General features: G+C 38.7%; 1 protein-coding gene across 3 annotated transcripts in view; it reads right to left on the reverse strand.

Moving 5' to 3' along the window:
• PIK3CB (phosphatidylinositol-4,5-bisphosphate 3-kinase catalytic subunit beta) overlaps nt 1-19,662 on the reverse strand; it is a 195,865-nt gene that overhangs the window by 167,087 nt on the left and 9,116 nt on the right. The gene's annotated exons all lie outside the window — the stretch shown is intronic.

Consider the following 19,662-nt stretch of genomic DNA (forward strand, 5'->3'; position numbering starts at 1 on the left):
AAGCCCTGAACATTTTGTGGTACAAGAAAGTAAGAAAGTGCTAAAACAACAACAACAACAATGTCAAAAGGACACAGAAGCCAACTGAAAAAGTTCCCAGTGGCCAAGCTGTAACAGTTTGAACAACAAAATTAAGTAGTATTGAATTGTAACCTAAAGTATAAAAATCCACAAGTCCACACTAATATAAATAACTAAACAAACAAATAAATGGGAGTTGGGAAGGAGATGTATATCCCATGCAGAAGAATTTCAAGTAATTTATGTAAACACGCACCCCCCTCAAAGAGATGGAGCACAACGCCCCTCTCCTTAAGTGTGGGCTGCACATAGTGCTTTTCATTCAAAGAGCATAAGATGAAAAGGGGAAGAAAACAATAACTTTTACAATGGAGAAACCTGACAAACACCATATCAGCCAGGTGATCACCCTCAACATCAACAATGTAAGTCATGTTGATAGTATGTGATGAAAATGCACTTTATCTCTGTAGTCTTCCTCCCAAAAAGTCACAACTACAGTCTAATCATTTTTAAAAAATCATCAGAGAGATCCAATTGAAGGATACTGTGCAAAAACACCTGAACAGTATTCCTCAGAACTGTCAAGGTCTTCAAAAATAAAGAACGTCTGAGAAACTGTCAGCTAAGAGGACCTTTAAGGAAATACAGCAACTCAATGCAATGTGGTATCCTGGACAAAATGCGAAAACAGAAAAAAGACATTAGGTAAAAACCAAAGAAATCTGAATAAAATATGGACTTCAGTTAATAACAATTTATCAACACTGGTTTGTTAAATGTAACAAATGTACCACGGTAATGTTGATAACAGGAGAAACTGGATGCAGAGTATATGGGAACTCTGGACAATCTCTGTAATCTTTCTGTAAACCTAACATTGTCCTAAAAAAACTTTTTTAAACTACCTCTGCCTTCAGATTCTCAAACATGCTTTTATCATTCTGTAATTCACGATCCAATCTTAACTTCTCAAGAATTACCCCTTGGGCTTCCCTGGTGGCGCAGTGGTTAAGAATCCGCCTGGCAATGCAGGGGACACGGGTTCGAGCCCTGGTCCAGGAAGATCCCACACGCTGTGGAGCAACTAAGCCCGTGTGCCACAACTACTGAGCCTGCGCTCTAGAGCCCACAAGCCACAACTACTGAAGCCCGCGTGCTACAACTACTGAAGCCCACGCGCCTAGAGCCCATGCTCCGCAACAAGAAAAGCCACTGCAATGGGAAGCCCACGCACTGCAACGAAGAGCAGCCGCCACTTGCTGCAACTAGAGAAGCCTGCATGCAGCAACAAAGATCCAACGCAGCCAAAAATAAATAAATAAAACTTAAAAATTAAAAAACAAAAGAATTACCCCTTACTGTAACATTTTTCTCTTAAAAATTATACTCTTGGGGAGGGTTTAAATTTATTATCCTTTTCTATACGATTTACCCCTTGCCTTTTTAGGCTTGCTTTTATATTATTAACATATATATAAGAAAGAATTGTTTTTTCTTCTTTGTTAACTGGATGCTGAAGTGGAAGTTAGCTTTGCCTTTTTGCTGGCCTTTAAATGTTTATCACCGTTTTGCAACCATGATAATAATAATTCAGGTACAAAAAAAAAACCTCAAGGGATGCTAACACTGGTGAAAGTTTGATGAGAAACAGGGTCTTTACTTGGACTCAAAGTATCCTCCCATGAAAATGCTTATCAATGACGAAAGCAAAAATTAATAACTTTAAATGGAGAAATCAGGCTGACATCACTTTAATCAAGTAATCAAAGTTAAAATGACCAACAATGGAATGAACTGCCATCATGCATATGCTGAGGGATATACAATATCATTTCCATGTTTCTCCTGACAAAAATGAATAATCTGGATCTAACCATGAAGAACAACAAACCCAAAAAAGGGACATTCTACAACATAAACTGACCTGTATTTTCCAAATATATCAAAGTTATTAGAGACAAAAAAAAGGAATTGTTCCATGTTAAAGAAAATTACAGAGACCTGACAATCATACTCATAATGTGATACTGGACTGGGCAATGGTGGCAATAGTATAAAGAGTATAATTAATACAACTGGTATAACTGGAATATGGATTATAGATAATAATATTTTATCAATGTTATATTTCCTAAATTTGATAACTATACTATGGCTATATAAGAGAATGTCTACTGATAATGCGCAATAACTTGGATGGATCTTCAGGGCATTATGCTGAATGAAAAAAGGCTGATCTCAAAGGTCACATACCTTTGAGAGAATTTATATAGCATTCTTTTTTTTTTTGGCCACACCACTTGGCTTATGGGATCTTAGTTCCACAAACAGGGAGATCGAACCTGGGCCCCCAGCGGTGAAAGTGCTGGGTCCTAACCACTGCACCGCCAGGGAATTCCTTACGTAGAATTCTTAAAAATGACAAAATCATAGAGGTGAAGAACAGATTATTGGTTGCCAGAGGTTAAAAAGGGTGGGAGGGATGGAGGTAGCATGGGAGAGTCTTGTGATTTAACTGTTGTATCTTGACTGTGGTGGTGATCACACAAATCTATACATGTGATGAAAATGCACAGAACTAAATACACACATAAATAAGTACATGTAAAACTGGTGAGCTGTGAATAAGGTGGATGGACTGTATCAAAGTCAATTTCCTGGCTTTGATTTTTTTCTATAGTTATGCAAGATGTTACCACTGGGGAAATATGAGTAAAAGGTAACCAAGATTCTTCCATATTATTTCTTACAACAACATGTGAATCTACAATTATCTCAAAATTTTAAAAAAATTAAACGGTGCCTACCATTTTTTTTCAAAATGCTAAAATTTTATTTACAAAGCTTCTTTGTTGTGCAGAAAAAAATGCTGTTACAATCTCACTGTAACTGGTAGATGGTAGACTCACCAATCACACCTATCCACGCTCCAGCAAGAGTCTTACACAAAAACCTACCAATGCTTACAATTTCATTTGGGTGAAGTCCCCACAGAATTGAACTTCATTCCTTTTTGGGATGACTACAATGTGCATAACAATGTTTAGAGTATGTTATTGTTTTACTTTTAAAAAGGGGAAATATATAAATATGTGTGTAGGTATATATATATATATATATATATATATATGTTTATATAAACCGAGGAAAACCGGTTGCCTCAGGGAATGAAAACTGGGCGGCTGGGGAAAGGGTGGAAAGATTAGCATTTCTCTAGGTTCAATGTTCCTAAGGCCCAAGGCTTTCTTCAGTTTAGGTCAAACATTATCAAGTGCCTACTATATGCCAGGCACTGTGCTAAGTATTTTAGTGGTGGTTGCAGGGTGAAACCAAATTATACAAGACACTACAAAAGATGGTTCCCCACCCTCAGACAGGGGTAAATAATTAGATATGGGAATTTCAAAGGAATGAGGTGAAATCTAAGACAAAGGTACAGGATACAGAAGTGGGGCTCTTGGTGCAACCTAGATGGTTTTGGAGAGGAGTACACTTGAGCTATAACAGGCTGAATAAGAGCAAAGCTGGGGGTGGAGGGAGCAGAAAGCTTTCTCAATGTGGATGGATGCTGTAACAAGAGCTGTATGTGTTATTAACATATGATGAGGTGTTATTATCCCATTTTGCAAATGAGGAAATGGAGGCACAGAGAGAACAGATAACTTGCCCAAGATCACATGGCTAATAACTTGGAACCGTCTGGTTCCAAGACAGTAATAGAAAGGTTGAGTCTGGTTTTAGTATCTGCCTTGGAAAGACCTGGGCTATTTCACTCCTATTCTTTATTCCTCTCTGCTTCACTTTTTCTCTTCCTTCATTCTCCTAGCTCTCTAGATTTTCTCTTACTCATCCTCCTCCCTTGTCTCAATCATTATAATGGCCCTTCTCTCTCTCTGTGCCCACACATACCTTGCAAACCTTGATTTCAAATCTGGCCACTTCAAAACTAGTCAAAACTATAGCAAAAGATTAGAAACAATTTCAATGTCAATTCATATACAAATAGAGAAAATTTATGTTATATTGATACAACAGAATACTAAGAAACCATGAAAAAGAATAAAGCAGTTCTGAAACTACAGATCCATAATATCAAATATCTTTTTAAGTAATAAAAAAAGACACAAAGAACAATGAGTATGCCACTCTACCATTTGTGAGGGCGGGGGTTTACACGTGTGTATATTCATAAAGGCATAGGTTATCTAAGGAACAACACACAAAAACTTAAGAGTGATTTCCTCCTGAATATGAGGAGAGGCAGAAGACTTATATTTCACTGTATTTGTTTTAAATTTTATATGATATGTATGTATCAACTATTAAAAATAAATATGTACCTAAATAAAATAGTTAAATAGAAATAAAACTACCACACGATCCAGAAATTCCAATCCTGGGTATACATCAGAAAAAAACAAAAACATTAATTTGAAAAGATACACACACCCAAGGTTCCTAGCAGCATTATTTACAATTGCCAAGATATGGAAGCAACCTAACACACACAATGGAATACTATTCAGCCATGAAAAAGAATGAAATCTTGATATTTGCAACAACATGGATGGACTTGAAGGGCATTATGTTAAGTGAAATAAGTCAGACAGAGAAAGACAAATATTGTATGATATCACCTATAAGTGGAATCTAAAAAATACAACAAACTAATGAATGTAATGAAAAAGAAACAGACTCAGATATAGAGAACAAACTAGCAGTTTCCAGTGTGGAGATGGAAGTAGGGAGGGGCAAGATAGGGGTAGGGGATTAAAAGGTACAAACTACCATGTATAAAATAAGCTACAAGGATACATTGTACAACACAGGGAATACAGCCAATATTTTATAATAACTATAAATGGAATATAATCTTTAAAAATTATGCATCACTATATTGTACACCTATAACTTACATAATATTGTATATTGACTATACTTCAACAAATTTTTTTAAAAATTAAAAAAAAGGGACTTCCCTGGTGGCACAGTGATTAAGAATCGGCCTGCCAATGCAGGGGACATGGGTTCGATCCCTGATCCGGGAAGATCCCACGTGCCACGGGGCAACTAAGTCCGTGCACCACAACTACAGAGCCTGCACGCCACAACTACTGAGCCCGCCTGCCACAACTACTGAAGGCCGCGTGCCTAGAACCTGTGCTCTGCAACAAGAGAAGCCACCGCAATGAGAAGCCCACACACTGCAACGAAGAGTAGCCCCTGCTCACCGCAACTAGAGAAAGTCCGGGCACAGCAACAAAGACCCAACGCAGATGAAAATAAAAATAAAAAAAATGTTAATTAAAATATAAATAAAAGTTAAAGGCCGGAAGGTGGTTGTCTCCTTGGAGACTATTACTTACTTGCTTAGTAACAATGGGCCTGCACTCACTCTGAGTCACGAAATAATACCAGGGATTCTTGAGATCTTATTCACCCAACCTGGGTGAGCACATAATGCCACCAGTGAAGGACCAAAACATGGCTAATACTAAAGAGAATTAAGTACACGTAAACTCTTTTTTAAAAATAATCTTCTGGGGAATTCCCTGGCGGTCCAGGGGTTAGGACTCCACGCTTTCACTGCCAAGGGCCCGGGTTCAATCCCTGGTCGGGGAACTATGATCCCACAAGCCACGCGGTGCAGCCAAATAAATAAATTTAAAAAAATAAAAATAATCTTCTAAACAAGATCTCAACCACAGAGTTCCTACTTCCTGATTTTCTGTATTATTTTAAAGTACGGTTGCTAGAGAAGAGCTTTGCTATAGAGAACATGAACTAATCTTTGCAGGTAACCATTAGTCTATTGAACCAAAATATATAACCAGGTAAAAAGTCAATGCAGGAAGATGAAATGAAGATTCTAGTAAGCTGGTGGCCCAATTTATATCCTGATGCTGGGGGAACGTAAGTGTAAAACTCATTACTTAAAAATAAATTACTGAGCCAGCATGTATGGGAAGTAAAAGCAGAGGGCATACTATCTAGAAGGGGAGACAAGCACACTAACACACAAACTATTAAATAACTGAGCATAAGTCAAGATCGAACTCGTACTTAGTGATTCTATTTAACCAAAGGATAAAATCACGGGCCTGACTTCGCGGATGCTCATTCCCCACTACCTCCAGCCTGCACAGAGCCATCCAGCCATCTCCTCCATCTTGGAATTCTCTTGCTCAAAACCTGAAATGCTCCCAAACTAATGAACTAACACCATCAAGTTCAAGCTCCTGCTCATCTGTTAATTGTTTTACCTTGGGAAGGTTCCCTTCACTTTCATTTTCTTATTTGTAAAATGGGATGGTTAAATTACATGATCTTTAAAGTCCATTTCAGATATAATTTCGCTTGGTCAAACAACTCTATACCTCACAACACCCCAGCTTTTGTTCTAGTCAAACAAATCTCCAAGCTTCTTCCTACAAGGTCCAACACAGACTCTACCTCCCTCTTGAACTCATCCTATACATCCTTTATTCTACACATCTCTCCCTTTCCCTCTCCTCTCAAGCTATATATGGCCTCCTTTTCCGTTTCTCCAAGATGCCAGGCTCCCTGCCACCAAACTTTTCCCCTGTGCTACACACCACCACATCCCACCTATCCTCGGGTTCTCAGTCACGTCAGACCCAGTGCTCCCTTTTTTTAAAATAACAATTATTTCATAATATCCCTTTATCATTCTGAAACATAATTTTCAGATAATGCAAATTAAACATAATTTTAAATATGTATAGGTTAGGAAGAGTCCTAAGTATTATAAAGTAGAAATAAAAGGAACATAATTCAGTACCAAATAATATATATATGTTAATGGTAAATGTTCTGGTACAATTACTTTAGATGGGAGTGAGGCAGCAGAATGCTATTTTTTGTTTGTTTGTTTTTGTTTGTCTTTTGTGAAGTTATACTTTTATTAATGTTGTTGCTTGCAATGTGCCACTGATGACAATTTAGACACAAGTTTTAAATCAACTGGACAGGACTGTATCATTACTTTCAAACACTGTTTGGATACTGTATAGACCCTCAAAAAATGCTATTGTTTTTGATAACAAACCTTGGAGGACTATTTGATCCTTCAAACCATACATATGAAAGTATAACTGATTTATAAAGACAACAAAAACTAGGTATCAAGAATCCTGAGTTCCAGGGACTTCCCTGGCGGCCTAGTAGGTAAGCCTCCACTCTCCCAACGCAGGGGGCCCGAGTTCAATCCCTCATCAGGGAACTAGATCCCACACGCATGCTGCAACTAAGAAGCCCACATGCTGCAACTAAAGATACCGCATGCAGCAACTAAGATGCGCTGCAGCCAAAATAAATAAATAAATACGTATTTTAAAAATAATAATAATAAAAATAAAACTAAAAAAAAAAAGAAAGAAACCTGAGTTCCAATACCAGTTTTGCCAGTAACAAGCCTAAAATCACTTCTGAATTTTTTTTTTAATTCTTTAAAGTCACTTCACCTGTCCAGCTCTGAGTTCCAGCCTGGGAGAAGAGAGCAGACAAGGCTGGCACAGTCCCTGGGTGGTGATCAAGCAGGTGGAACTCTAAGCTTACTTCAACTAGAACAGCAGCTCAGCTAGGATTTGTTTATATATTGCAGCTAGCATCTGTTTAGAGAAGGCTTCTCTGTTAGTTCTTGTATGATAAAAGGGACTGTGGCGGTTTCTTATAAAAAGCTAAACATGCATTTACGATACAATTCAGCAACTGCACTCTTGGGCATTTATCCCAGAGAAATGAAAACTTATGTTCGCACAAAAAACAAAGGTTCATACTCGCTTTATTTTTAACAGTCAAAAACTGGAAACAATCCAAATCTTTCAACAGGTGAATGGTTAAACAAACTGTGGTTCAGCCATATCATGGACTTCTACTCAGCAATAAAAAGGAACAAACTACTAATACATGCAACACTTGGATGAATCTTCAGGGAATTATGCCAGGTGAAAAAAGCCAATCTCAAAAGGTTACATACTGAATGATTCCATTTACATAAAGAACCACAGCGGGGAGTGGAGGTGGGCAGGGTGGGTGCTAGAGGTAGATGTGGTTATAAACATGCAACACAAGGGATCCTTATGGCGTTGGAACTGTTAGGTTCCTTCACTGTGATGGTGCACACAAAAACCTACACAGGTGATAAAATTGTGTAGAACTTATTACACACACGTACGAGTAAAACTGGAGAAATCTGAATAATGTTAGTAGATTGTATAAATGTCAATATTCTGGTTATGATACTATACTATAGTTCTACAAATGTCACCACTGGGGAAAACCTGGTCAAGTATACAAAGACCTCTATTACTTCTTACAACTGCATATGAATCTACAATTATCTCAATTAAAATTTCAATTAAAAATAAAATCCTGAAAAAAAATAAAATAAAATAAAATCCTGAAAACCTAAATCCACGTAACCAGGGGCTCCCTGAAAGCTGGAGCCTAGACATTTGACAGTTCCTTGTGCTTTTCAAACTGTCAGTAGTAATGAACTAGTGGGGTTCCCCCGCAATTGAAGCAATCCAATACTTTCCTAAAATACAATAAAAAGAACTAATAGAAAAATGAAGATAAAATACAAACCCACATTTTCTTATTATTAACTTTTGATTTCTGAAGGCTATAACAGTGGGCATGGCAATGGGCACTGGGATCACACTTTTGAGCAGTGATGCAGCAAGACAACTAAGCCTACTCATGAGTTTTTACCACACCAGTTCCATCTCCTGAAAATTCAACAGAGACATCATCTGGCTAAAGAGATACTTCTCATGTTCTTGAAAAAGATCTTAAAATACTTATGTGGGGGGAAAAAAAACCTCCTGTCTATTCATGAAAAAGCCCATCAGAGCCAAAAAAAAAAAACCAAAAACAAAACACTTCAGGAACCAATCTCTTTACAAAAAATAACATATGTTAAATGTTCTTTGATGCCTGATAGATTAACTCGGAAATCATTATTTAAAATATTGGGAATTCCCTGGCGGTCCAATGGTTAGGACTTCCAGCTTTCACTGCTGAGGGTGCAGGTTCAATCCCTGGTCGGGAAACTAAGATCCCACAAGCCATGCGGTGGAGGGGGGGGACACCACAAAATACCTGAGATTAAGTTAAGGCAACTCAAGGTGTTCTGTGAAACTCTTTACGGGAGACTAGTCTGGACTGGGTTTCACAATAGGAGTGCTCCAGATATGAAACTGTCTCTTTTCCAACACTCTAATTCTACATCTATCTTCCATCTTAATTTAAGTTCAAGTGGAGATATTATAGACAGTATTTATTAGCTCAAGTAAATAATAAATAAATTTATTAAATAATAAATAATAGAAGAGACACTGCTTTGGAAAAGACCCCCAGTGTTCTCCTTATTTGTGCAAGTAATAAATCCTTCTCCTGAGAAAAATAAACAAATACTAGGGGTTGTGGGAAAAAACATGAAAAATTAAATCTAAGAGTAATTCCCAAGTTTCACACTCCTTTTAAAATAAAACGCTTGCCAATATTATTAACAAGCAGCCCACTCTTTTCCCTCGCTTTGCCAATACTATTAGGGATTTACCAATACACAGCAAAATGTTAACAACTAGGTGATACACAGAAGGAAAACCTAGGGCATGGATACTCCTGATTAACAGCCCTAATACTTAGCAAAACACATTTATTAGTGAAACTGAAAAAGGAAACAGAATTATTCAGCAATTAAAAGGAAGTACTGATACCACAGTATGGATGAACCTTGAAAACATGATAAAGAAGCCATTCACAATGACCTCATATTATATGATTCCATTTTATGACATATCCAGAATAGGCAAATCTATACAGACATAAATTATTCATTGCATAGGGCTAGGAGCAAGGATGGGATTGGAAAATGACAGCTAAAAGGTTCCTTTTTGAGGTGATAAAATTTTTCCAAAATTGATTTTGGTAGGTTTGCACAACTCTGAATATACAAAAAAATTGAAACGTACAAACTGTATTATATGCAAATTATATATCAATAAAGCTGCTGCCAAAAATATGGGGGGAAAAAGGAAACAGCAGTAGACTCCACAGATAGTAGACAGTAACTGCTTACTAAATATATAACAAAAAATAAAGAAATGAAGAGAGGGGATTTCCCTGGCAGTCCAGCACTTAACAGACTCTTGAGATTCCACTGCAGGGGGCACAGGTTCCATCCCTGGTCAGGGAACTAAGATCCCGCATGCTGCACGGTGCAGCCAAAAAGTAAAACTAAAAAAAAAAAAAAAGAAATGAAGTGAAAGGATTAAAGGCTTATATAGAAAAAAGAAAAAAGTACAGAATTTTTTCACATATACCTAGTGACGGAAATGCAGAAGCAAAACTGAATCAAGTCTACTGAGTACAGAAATGGATGAAGGAAGTAATAACTGGTCTTAGAATACCTTATACAGATCAACTAAAGAGCTATGCATATTATCTCTGTAGGTCAAGGCTAGCTATCATTCATGGTACAATATACACCAGTTTCCCTTTCCCTCCATAATTCCAACCTCTACTAATTATTTATGTAATTTAAAAGAAGGGAATATGATATTTACATAAACAGTGTGTGGAAGAGTAGAATACATATACATGTATATACTGGAAAAAGCAAAATCTCCCTGAAGGGCATATGAGAAACTGATGGCTTTGGTTGCCTGTAGGGAAGAGAGGAAGGGTGTTTTTAGTACTTTCAAATTTTGAAAGTAGTATCTATCATGTAACCAAAAAAAAGTTAATAATTTGAATAAAAAATATCTTTCAGTGAGTCTGATAGCCCTCCAGCTTGACACAGATCCATTAAGCAACTACTCTATAGCTGCTTGGTTAAAAAACATGCCTAAAACCATGCAATGGTACTATCATCCATTCTTCTATCTCCATCTTCTCACCAGAGTTCCAGAGAGTGAAACTCTATGTAAGTGGAAACGCAGAACACTGGAGATAGTCCTCCTGAACAGTAAACTCAAGAGACCCAGTTTCCTAGTCTAGCAACTAAGTGATTCCTAAGTCGTCTCTTAAATTCTGAGAACCTATGAGATTAAATGATATTTCGCCAACCACATTTGTGTATGGTGTGAGGGAGTGTTCTAATTTCATTATTTTACATGTAGCTGTCCAGTTTTCCCAGCACCACTTATTGAAGAGGCTGTCTTTTCTCCATTGTATATTTTTGCCTCCTTTATCAAAGATAAGGTGACCATATGTGTGTGGGTTTATCTCTGGGCTTTCTATCCTGTTCCTTTGATATATATTTCTGTTTTTGTGCCAGTACCATACTGTCTTCATTACTGTAGATTTGTAGTATAGTCTGAAGTCAAGGAGCCTGATTCCTCCAGCTCCGTTTTTCTTTCTCAAGACTGCTTTGGCTATTCGGGGTCTTTTATGTTTCCATACAAATTGTGACATTTTTTTGTTCTAGTTCTGTGAAAAATGCCATTGGTAGTTTGATAGGGATTGCACTGAATCTGTAGATTGCTTTGGATAGTACAGTCATTTTCACAATGTTGATTCTTCCAATCCAAGAGCCAACCACATTTGTGTCTCTAGGTTTCCCCTGTTCACATATCCCCTCCCCAATTTGAAGAGATTTCAAAGAATCTCTTTAAGGAAAAAGTCTGTGTAGCATAAATCTGAAAACATAAATAGGTGTTAGAAAAATATGTGGGGACTTCCCTGGTGGCACAGTGGTTAAGGATCCGCCTGCCAATGCAGAGGGACACGGGTTAGATCCCTAGTCCGGGAAGGTCCCACATGCCGCGGAGCAACTAAGCCCATGTGCCACGACTACTGAGCCTGCACTCTAGAGCTCACGAGCCACAACTACTGAACCCACGAGCCACAACTACTGAAGCCCACGTGCCTAGAGCCCATGCTCTGCAACAAGAGAAGCCACCGCAATGAGAAGCCCACACATCACAACGAAGAGTAGGCCCCTCTCGCCGCAACTAGAGAAAGCCTGCATGCGGCAACGAAGACCCAATGCAGCCAAAAAATAATTTTAAAAAATAATAAACTGGAAAAATACGTGTTAAAGTCAAAAATGGTAACTGCCTTGGTAAACGTCAATCAAATATAAAAGAGATACTTATAGAAAATGTAAAATGATCCTATTTAAAATAAATTATATATCTGTAATATGTTACTCTTTGTATAAGAAAGAAGAGGAATTAAGAAAATATACATGTATCTACTACTTTGTGCCAAAGAAATAAAGGAAAGATAACCCAGAAAAACACATAGATAAATAGATAGATAATATATATGAAAATGTACAGAGAAGGGAATGCAGGCTATATGCCTGAGTATAACAATAATTATCTCTTATCATCTCACACCAGTCAGAATGGCCATCATCAAAAAATCTACAAACAATAAATGCTGGAGAGGGTGTGGAGAAAAGGGAACCCTCTTGCGCTGCTAGTGGGAATGTAAATTGATACAGCCACTATGAAGAACAGTATGGAGGTTCCTTAAAAAACTAAAAAATAGAACTACCATACGACCCAGCAATCCCACTACTGGGCATATACCCTGAGAAAACCATAATTCAAAAAGAGTCATGTACCAAAATGTTCATTGCAGCTCTATTTACAATAGCCAGGACATGGAAGCAACCTAAGTGTCCATCGACAGATGAATGGATAAAGAAGATGTGGCACATATATACAATGGAATATTACTCAGCCATAAAAAGGAACGAAACTGAGTTATTTGTAGTGAGGTGGATGGACCTAGAGACTGTCATACAGTGAAGTAAGTCAGAAAGAGAAAAACAAATACCGTATGCTAACACATATATATAGAATCTAAAAAAAAGAAAAGAAAAAGAAAAAAAAATGGTCAGAAGAACCTAGGGGCAAGACAGGAATAAAGATGCAGACCTACTAGAGAATGGACTTGAGGATACGGGGAGGGGGAAGGGTAAGCTGGGACGAAGTGAGAGAGTGGCATGGACATATATACACTACCAAATGTAAAATAGATAGCTAGTGGGAAGCAGCCGCATAGCACAGGGAGATCAGCTCGGTGCTTTGTGACCACCTAGAGGGGTGGGATAGGGAGGGTGGGAGGGAGGGAGATGCAAGAGGGAAGAGATATGGGGACATATGTATATGTATAACTGATTCACTTTGTTATAAAGCAGAAAGTAACACACCATTGTAAAGCAATTATACTCCGATAAAGATGTTAAAAAAAACAACAACAATAATTATCTCTGAGGAGGGCAATGGGAATGGGGAGAACAGAGGAGGTTGGAATAGAAAGGTCTGAAAGGGGACTTTCACTTTCTCTTGTATTTTCCTTCTTTATTTGAATTTTTTACAACTAGCATATGGTTACTGAATAACTAGGGACATCTCAGGAAAGGTGAAATGTACCTAAAAGCTAATTCCCATTAACTTTATTTTTTTAATAAAACCTGAAAGTAGCAGGAGTGTTATCTTTTTCTAAAAGCATTACTTTTCCTAACAGAAGAAATTACCCAAAACGTGAATCTCTTACACACCACACACATATATGTACCTAAACACAGTCCTGTTAAACAAAATTAAGGAAACTTTCCTGTTCCTCCTGATGTTTCTATTCCTTCTAGAAACCCAGTAACTTGCAAAATGTTCAATATTGGGACTTCCCTGGTGGTCCAGTGGTGGAGAATCTGCCTTACAATGAATGCAGAGGATGCGGGTTCAATCCCTAGTCAGGGAACTAAGATCCCACGTGTCGCCGAGCAACTAATCCCGCATGCCACAACTACTGAGTTCACGCACCTCAACTAGAGCCCACGTGCTGCAAACTACAGAGCCCACGTGCTCTGGAACCCACACGCCACAACTACAGAGCCCGCGCCCTGGAGTCTGTGAGCTGCAACTAGAGAAGTGAAAACCTGCATGCCACAACTAAAGAGAAGCCCACGCAACACAACGAAGATCTCTCATGCCGCGGCTAAGACCCGATGCAGCCAAAAATACATTAAATAAATATATAATAAATAAATAAATCTTTAAAAAAAATGTTCAGTATCTCTCTAATTCAAATTTCCCCTTCTCAAACCCACTGTCATAGTTAAGCATCCCTCACTGCTCTTCTGGACTGCATATTGTAATACCTCCCCTCCCTGTCTCCCTACCTCTGAAGGGAATCCTTCCAAGTCCACCCTCAGATCACAGAAGTATATTTTATAATTCTACTCCAAGGACCTTGGGCTACTTGTACAAAGGCAATCAAGGGACAGTTGAGCAATTCTCCAAATAATATGATGATTAGAGGTAACCAAATTAATCTATTTTTTAAATTTCAGACAAATTTTAATAGCTGCTAAAGCAGTCTGATAAAAAGATTGAAGCGTTTGGAGTAGAAACTATTGACTAAAATAATTATCCTGCTCATCCTGGATCAATCTGATATCTCCTTCAAAGAGACAGTAATAGCTTCGGATCCTGGTGTGTAGAAAAATGTGAATACATCTGAGAACTGCCACCAGTGAGGATTTGATATTAAAATTACTTTTTTTAAAACGAATTAATTAATTTATTTCTGGCTGCGTTGGGTCTTCGTTGCTGCATGCGGGCTTTCTCTAGTTGTGGCGAGCGGGGGCTACTCTTCGTTGCGGTGTGCAGGCTTCTCATTGTGGTAGCTTCTCTTGGTGCGGAGCACAGGCTCTAGGTGCGTGGGCTTCAGTAGTTGTGGGACGTGGGCTCAGCAGTTGTGGCTCGCAAGCTCTAGAGTGCAGGCTCAGTAGTGTGGCACACAGGCTTAGTTGCTCCATGGCATGTGGGATCTTCCCGGAGGGCTCAAACCCGTGTCCCCCGAATTGGCAGGCAGATTCTTAACCACTGCCCCACCAGGGAAGCCCTAAAATTGCTTTTTAAATTATTTATTTATTTATTTATTTTTGACTGTGTTGGGTCTTCGTTTCTGTGTGAGGGCTTTCTCTAGTTGCGGCAAGTGGGGGCCACTCTTCATCGCGGTGCGCTGGCCTCTCACTATCGCAGCCTCTCTTGTTGCGGAGCACAGGCTCCAGACGCGCAGGCTCAGTAATTGTGGCTCACGGGCCTAGTTGCTCCGCGGCACGTGGGATCTTCCCAGACCAGGGCTCGAACCCGTGTCCCCTGCATTGGCAGGCAGATTCTCAACCACTGCGCCACCAGGGAAGCCCCTAAAATTGCTTTTGACAACTCAATATAGGAAAGAGGTAACAACTGAAATGAAAAATTAATATTCTTGATAATAGCCTTTCCCTCAGAGGGAAAGCAGCAAACAAGCAATGCCACCATAAAGGATTTAGCAAAGTGCCTGCTATATTGTAAGCATTCCATAAACTTTGGCTATCATTATTAATATGCCTAACACAGGGTTAGACCTCCATCTTACCCACCTATGCATTAATTGTACAGGTATAATACAAGTCAATGTAGAAGACAGAATAAATACAATTTTCTTAAGCTTTAATGATACTTAAACTAAACATTATAGTGTCCACTATGTTTAATTTTGTAATACCTTACAAGATTACCTTTTTAATCATCAAAATAGCTGAATTTCTCTACTTTGTAGTTACATGCATTGATTACATAAATTCAAAATTCAAAATCACAAAAAGAAATTCAAAGGCACATAATTCAAACGCACAAGAGGATATACAAAATAAAGTCTCCCTACCACAAATGTCTCTCAGCATCCGAGGTTACACTCCCCAGAGGCAACCAACGTATAGCAGTTTTTCGGTATCCTTTCAGAAAGGCTGCATCTAGGGAGTTCCCTTGTGGCTTAGTAGTTAGGATTATGGGCTTTCACTACCGTGGCCTGGGTTCAATCCCTGGCTGGGGAACCGAGATCCTGCAAGCCACATGGCATAGCCAAAATATAAATCAATAAATAAATAAATAATAAAAAGGATAAAATTATATGTTTATGTACCAATTATCTTCAGAAAAGTAAGCCAGAAAAAGTTGATGTTATTCATTAGGTTTTTGTTTTTGTTTTTTTTTATAAATTTATTTATTTTATTTTTGGCTGTGTTGGGTCTTCGTTGCTGTATGCAGGCTTTTCTCTAGTTGCGGTGCGCAGGCTTCTCATTGCGGTGGCCTCTCCCGTTGTAGAGCACGGGCTCTAGGTGCGAGGGCTTCAGCAGCTATGGCACGCGGGCTCAGCAGCTGTGGCTCGTGGGCCCCAGAGCGCAGGCTCAGCAGTTGTGGCGCCCGGGCCCAGCTGCTCCGCGGCATGTGGGATTCTCCCAGACCAGGGCTCGAACCCGTGTCCCCTGCATTGGCAGGCGGATTCTTAACCACTGCGCCACCAGGGAAGCCCTATTCATTAGTTTTTAACTGAATGGAGCAGCTCCTTATAATATCAACTGCATAGTTAGGAAATAAAACACTAACTTAATGTGTATTCAGTTTAAATTGGTACGTATTTTTAAATTCCTGAAAAAAATAAACTTTGTACATTAAAAAATAAAGAATTTTTCCATTTTAAATAATAATGCCGGGAATTCCCTGGTGGTCCAGTTAGGACTCTACGCTTTTCACTGCCGAGGGCGCAGGTTTGATCCCTGGTCCTGAAACTAAGATCCCGCAACCTGCGTGGCACGGCCAAAAATAAAAAAAAATTTTTTTAGGGCTTCCCTGGTGGTGCAGTGTTTAAGAATCTGCCTGCCAATGCAGGGGACATGGGTTCAAGCCCTGGTCCGGGAAGATCCCACATGTCGTGGAGCAACTAAGCCCGTGTGCCACGACTACTGAGCCTGCACTCTAGAGCCCGTGGGCCACGACTACTGAGCTTGCACTCTAGAGCCCGTGGGCCACAACTACTGAGCCCACGTGCCACAACTACTGAAGCCCACGTGCCTAGAGCCCGTGCTCCACAACAAGAGAAGCCACCACAATGAGAAGCCTGCGCACCACAACAAAGAGTAGCCCCCGCTTCCCACAACTAGAGAAAGCCCGCGTGCAGCAACAAAGACCCAATGCAGCCAAAAATAAAATTAATTAATTTAAAAAATAAAATAAAATGACCTCAGCAATTTTCTAAAAAAAGAAATTGCTACCTTTTAAGATTACATTTTAAGGCAAACATTATTGACACCGTCAATAATATATGAAGACTTCAAAAAGGATTGTATTCCTTAAAAATATTTTCCTTTACTAAAATCAGATCCCAACCTTAGCATCCAACTAACTAGATGTAGTCAGTCCAAAACTTCTCTTAAGTTATTAAATAGTTCATTTTCAAAATGGATAATACATCGGTGGCTTTAGGTCTCCACACCCACTCAGGAATGACGAAAGAATACCTGTAATTTTGTAACTACACAGTTCTCATCTATAGAAACCATTGCTTATAAATGAATTCAAAATAGTGATTAGCTCAAAATAATTATTATGGAATTTATAAGATAGGGTTTTCCTGTTCTAAGTGCTTGCTTTTTATTTTGTAAAATAATACACAGTTTGGGAAATAATGTTAAAGGCGAACTAGGTAACTAAAATAACATTTGTGAGTCACTGAGATTACTGTCAACAGAAAAAAGTTCAGACTTCTAAGAGGGAAGAGTGACCCACCTGCCCCAATTTGAGCCCACTCACGGCTTGTCTATGGCAAGAGGCATACACAGTAAGAGCTCAACTCTTTAGCAGTAAAGAAAATAATCACAAATCCCCCATTTGCAGATTGGACGTGCTGTCATAATGGCTTATAATGGCATCACAACCAAAAACTTGCCTGAAACAAGTTAACTGGGCTCCAGAGCTAGAAAGAAAACCTCCATTGTGTCCTATGCATCTCCTTCTATGTGTCTGAGTACTACTAATGGTAGATGTAATGTTAATGCTCACATTCCTTTCTCATGTGAATATGGAAAAAAAGGCCAAATAGTATTAATGCCTCTCAATTCACTATTTTTTTAAGTTAAGGTATTAACAATTGTAGTCTATTGGTTCATTTATTCAAAAGTAAATTTATGAAGAAAAAAAAAGTAAATTTATGTCTAACTTCTTCTATTCCCAATAATTTAGGATCAAGCTTAGCAACATGTTTTAATATACCACCCAAACAAATTACCTAAGCAGAAGAGAAAAAAAAAACTTGGTGTTTTCTTATTTAAAAACTCTGTAAAGATGATCTACACAAGCGGACTAGGACCTCTAACTATACGAAGTCATACATTAAGTATTTTTGTTACTTACACATATATGACAAACCACAAAACCACAGTCCAATTGTAAAGCCAAGGGAAAAGGAAAAGCTCATCTTACATTCAAAACAAAGGTATGGGACTTCCCTGGTGGTCCAGTGGGTAAGACTCCGCCATCCCAATGCAGCGGGCCGGGGTTTGATCCCTGGTCGGGGAACTAGATCCCGCATGCCTGCCACAACTAAGAGTTCACATGACGCAACTAAGAAGCCCACATGCCCCAACTAAAGATCCCGCATGCCACAACTAAGATCCGGTGCAACCAAAATAAATAAATAAATATTTTTTAAAAAATAAAAAAGGTACACTATATCACATAACTAATTCATTGTTTAACTCTTAACTCTAATCCATAAAACAGGACTATACACATAAAAACTTGTTTAAGAGTAGTGAATGAAAGTTAATGGTTAAATGATTAGAAAATTGCTTCCTGATTTCAAATACCCAGGTACTGTAAAATGAAGCTGGTGATTATTACACTAAAAAACAACACTTTAAACTTACATAGTCTCGGGCTTCCCTGGTGGCACAGTGGTTAAGAATCTGCCTGCCAATGCAGGGGACACAGGTTTGAGCCCTGGTCTGGGAAGATCTCACATGCCGTGGAGCAACTAAGCCCATGCGCCACAACTATTGAGCCTGCGCTCTAGAGCCCGCGAGCCACAACTACTGAAGCCCACACGCCTAGAGCCCATGCTCCGCAACAAGAGAAGCCACCACAATGAGAAGCCCGCTCACTGCAATGAAGAGTAGCCCCTGCTCACCACAACTAGAGAAAGCCCGCGCACAGCAACGAACACCCAACACAGCCAAAAATAAATAAATAAAATAAATTAAAAAAATAAAAAAGGAAAGAGCCCTCTTAAAAAAAGAAAAAGAAAAAAATATATATATATAGTCTCTTTCAACCTTCCTCCGAAGGACCTGACAAATAAAAAAACTATTGAGGCAATCAGTTGTAAGCATAAATTCTAACCCAGTGTTCACAGCAACATTATTTACAATAGCCAAGATATGGAAGCAACCTAAGTGTCCATCAACAGATGAATGGATACAGAAGAGTGGTGTATATATATATATACAATGGATTACTACTCTACCATAAATAAAAAGAACAAAATTTTGCCATTTGTAACAACATGGATGGATATGGAGGATATTATGCAAAGTGAAATAAGTCAGAAAGAGAAAGACAAATACTGTATGATAACACTTATATGTGGAATATAAAAATTAAAACAAACTAGTGCATATAAGAAAAAAGACTTACAGATATAGAGAATAAACTAGTGGTTACCAGTAGGGAGAAGGAAGCGGGGAGGAGCAAGATGGGGTAGGGCAGCGGTCCCCAACCTTTTTGGCACCAGGGACCAGTTTCGTGGAAGACAATTTTTCCACGGCCA

The sequence above is a fragment of the Eschrichtius robustus genome, chromosome 6 (assembly GCF_028021215.1).
Source record: "Eschrichtius robustus isolate mEscRob2 chromosome 6, mEscRob2.pri, whole genome shotgun sequence".
NCBI lineage: Eukaryota > Metazoa > Chordata > Mammalia > Artiodactyla > Eschrichtiidae > Eschrichtius > Eschrichtius robustus.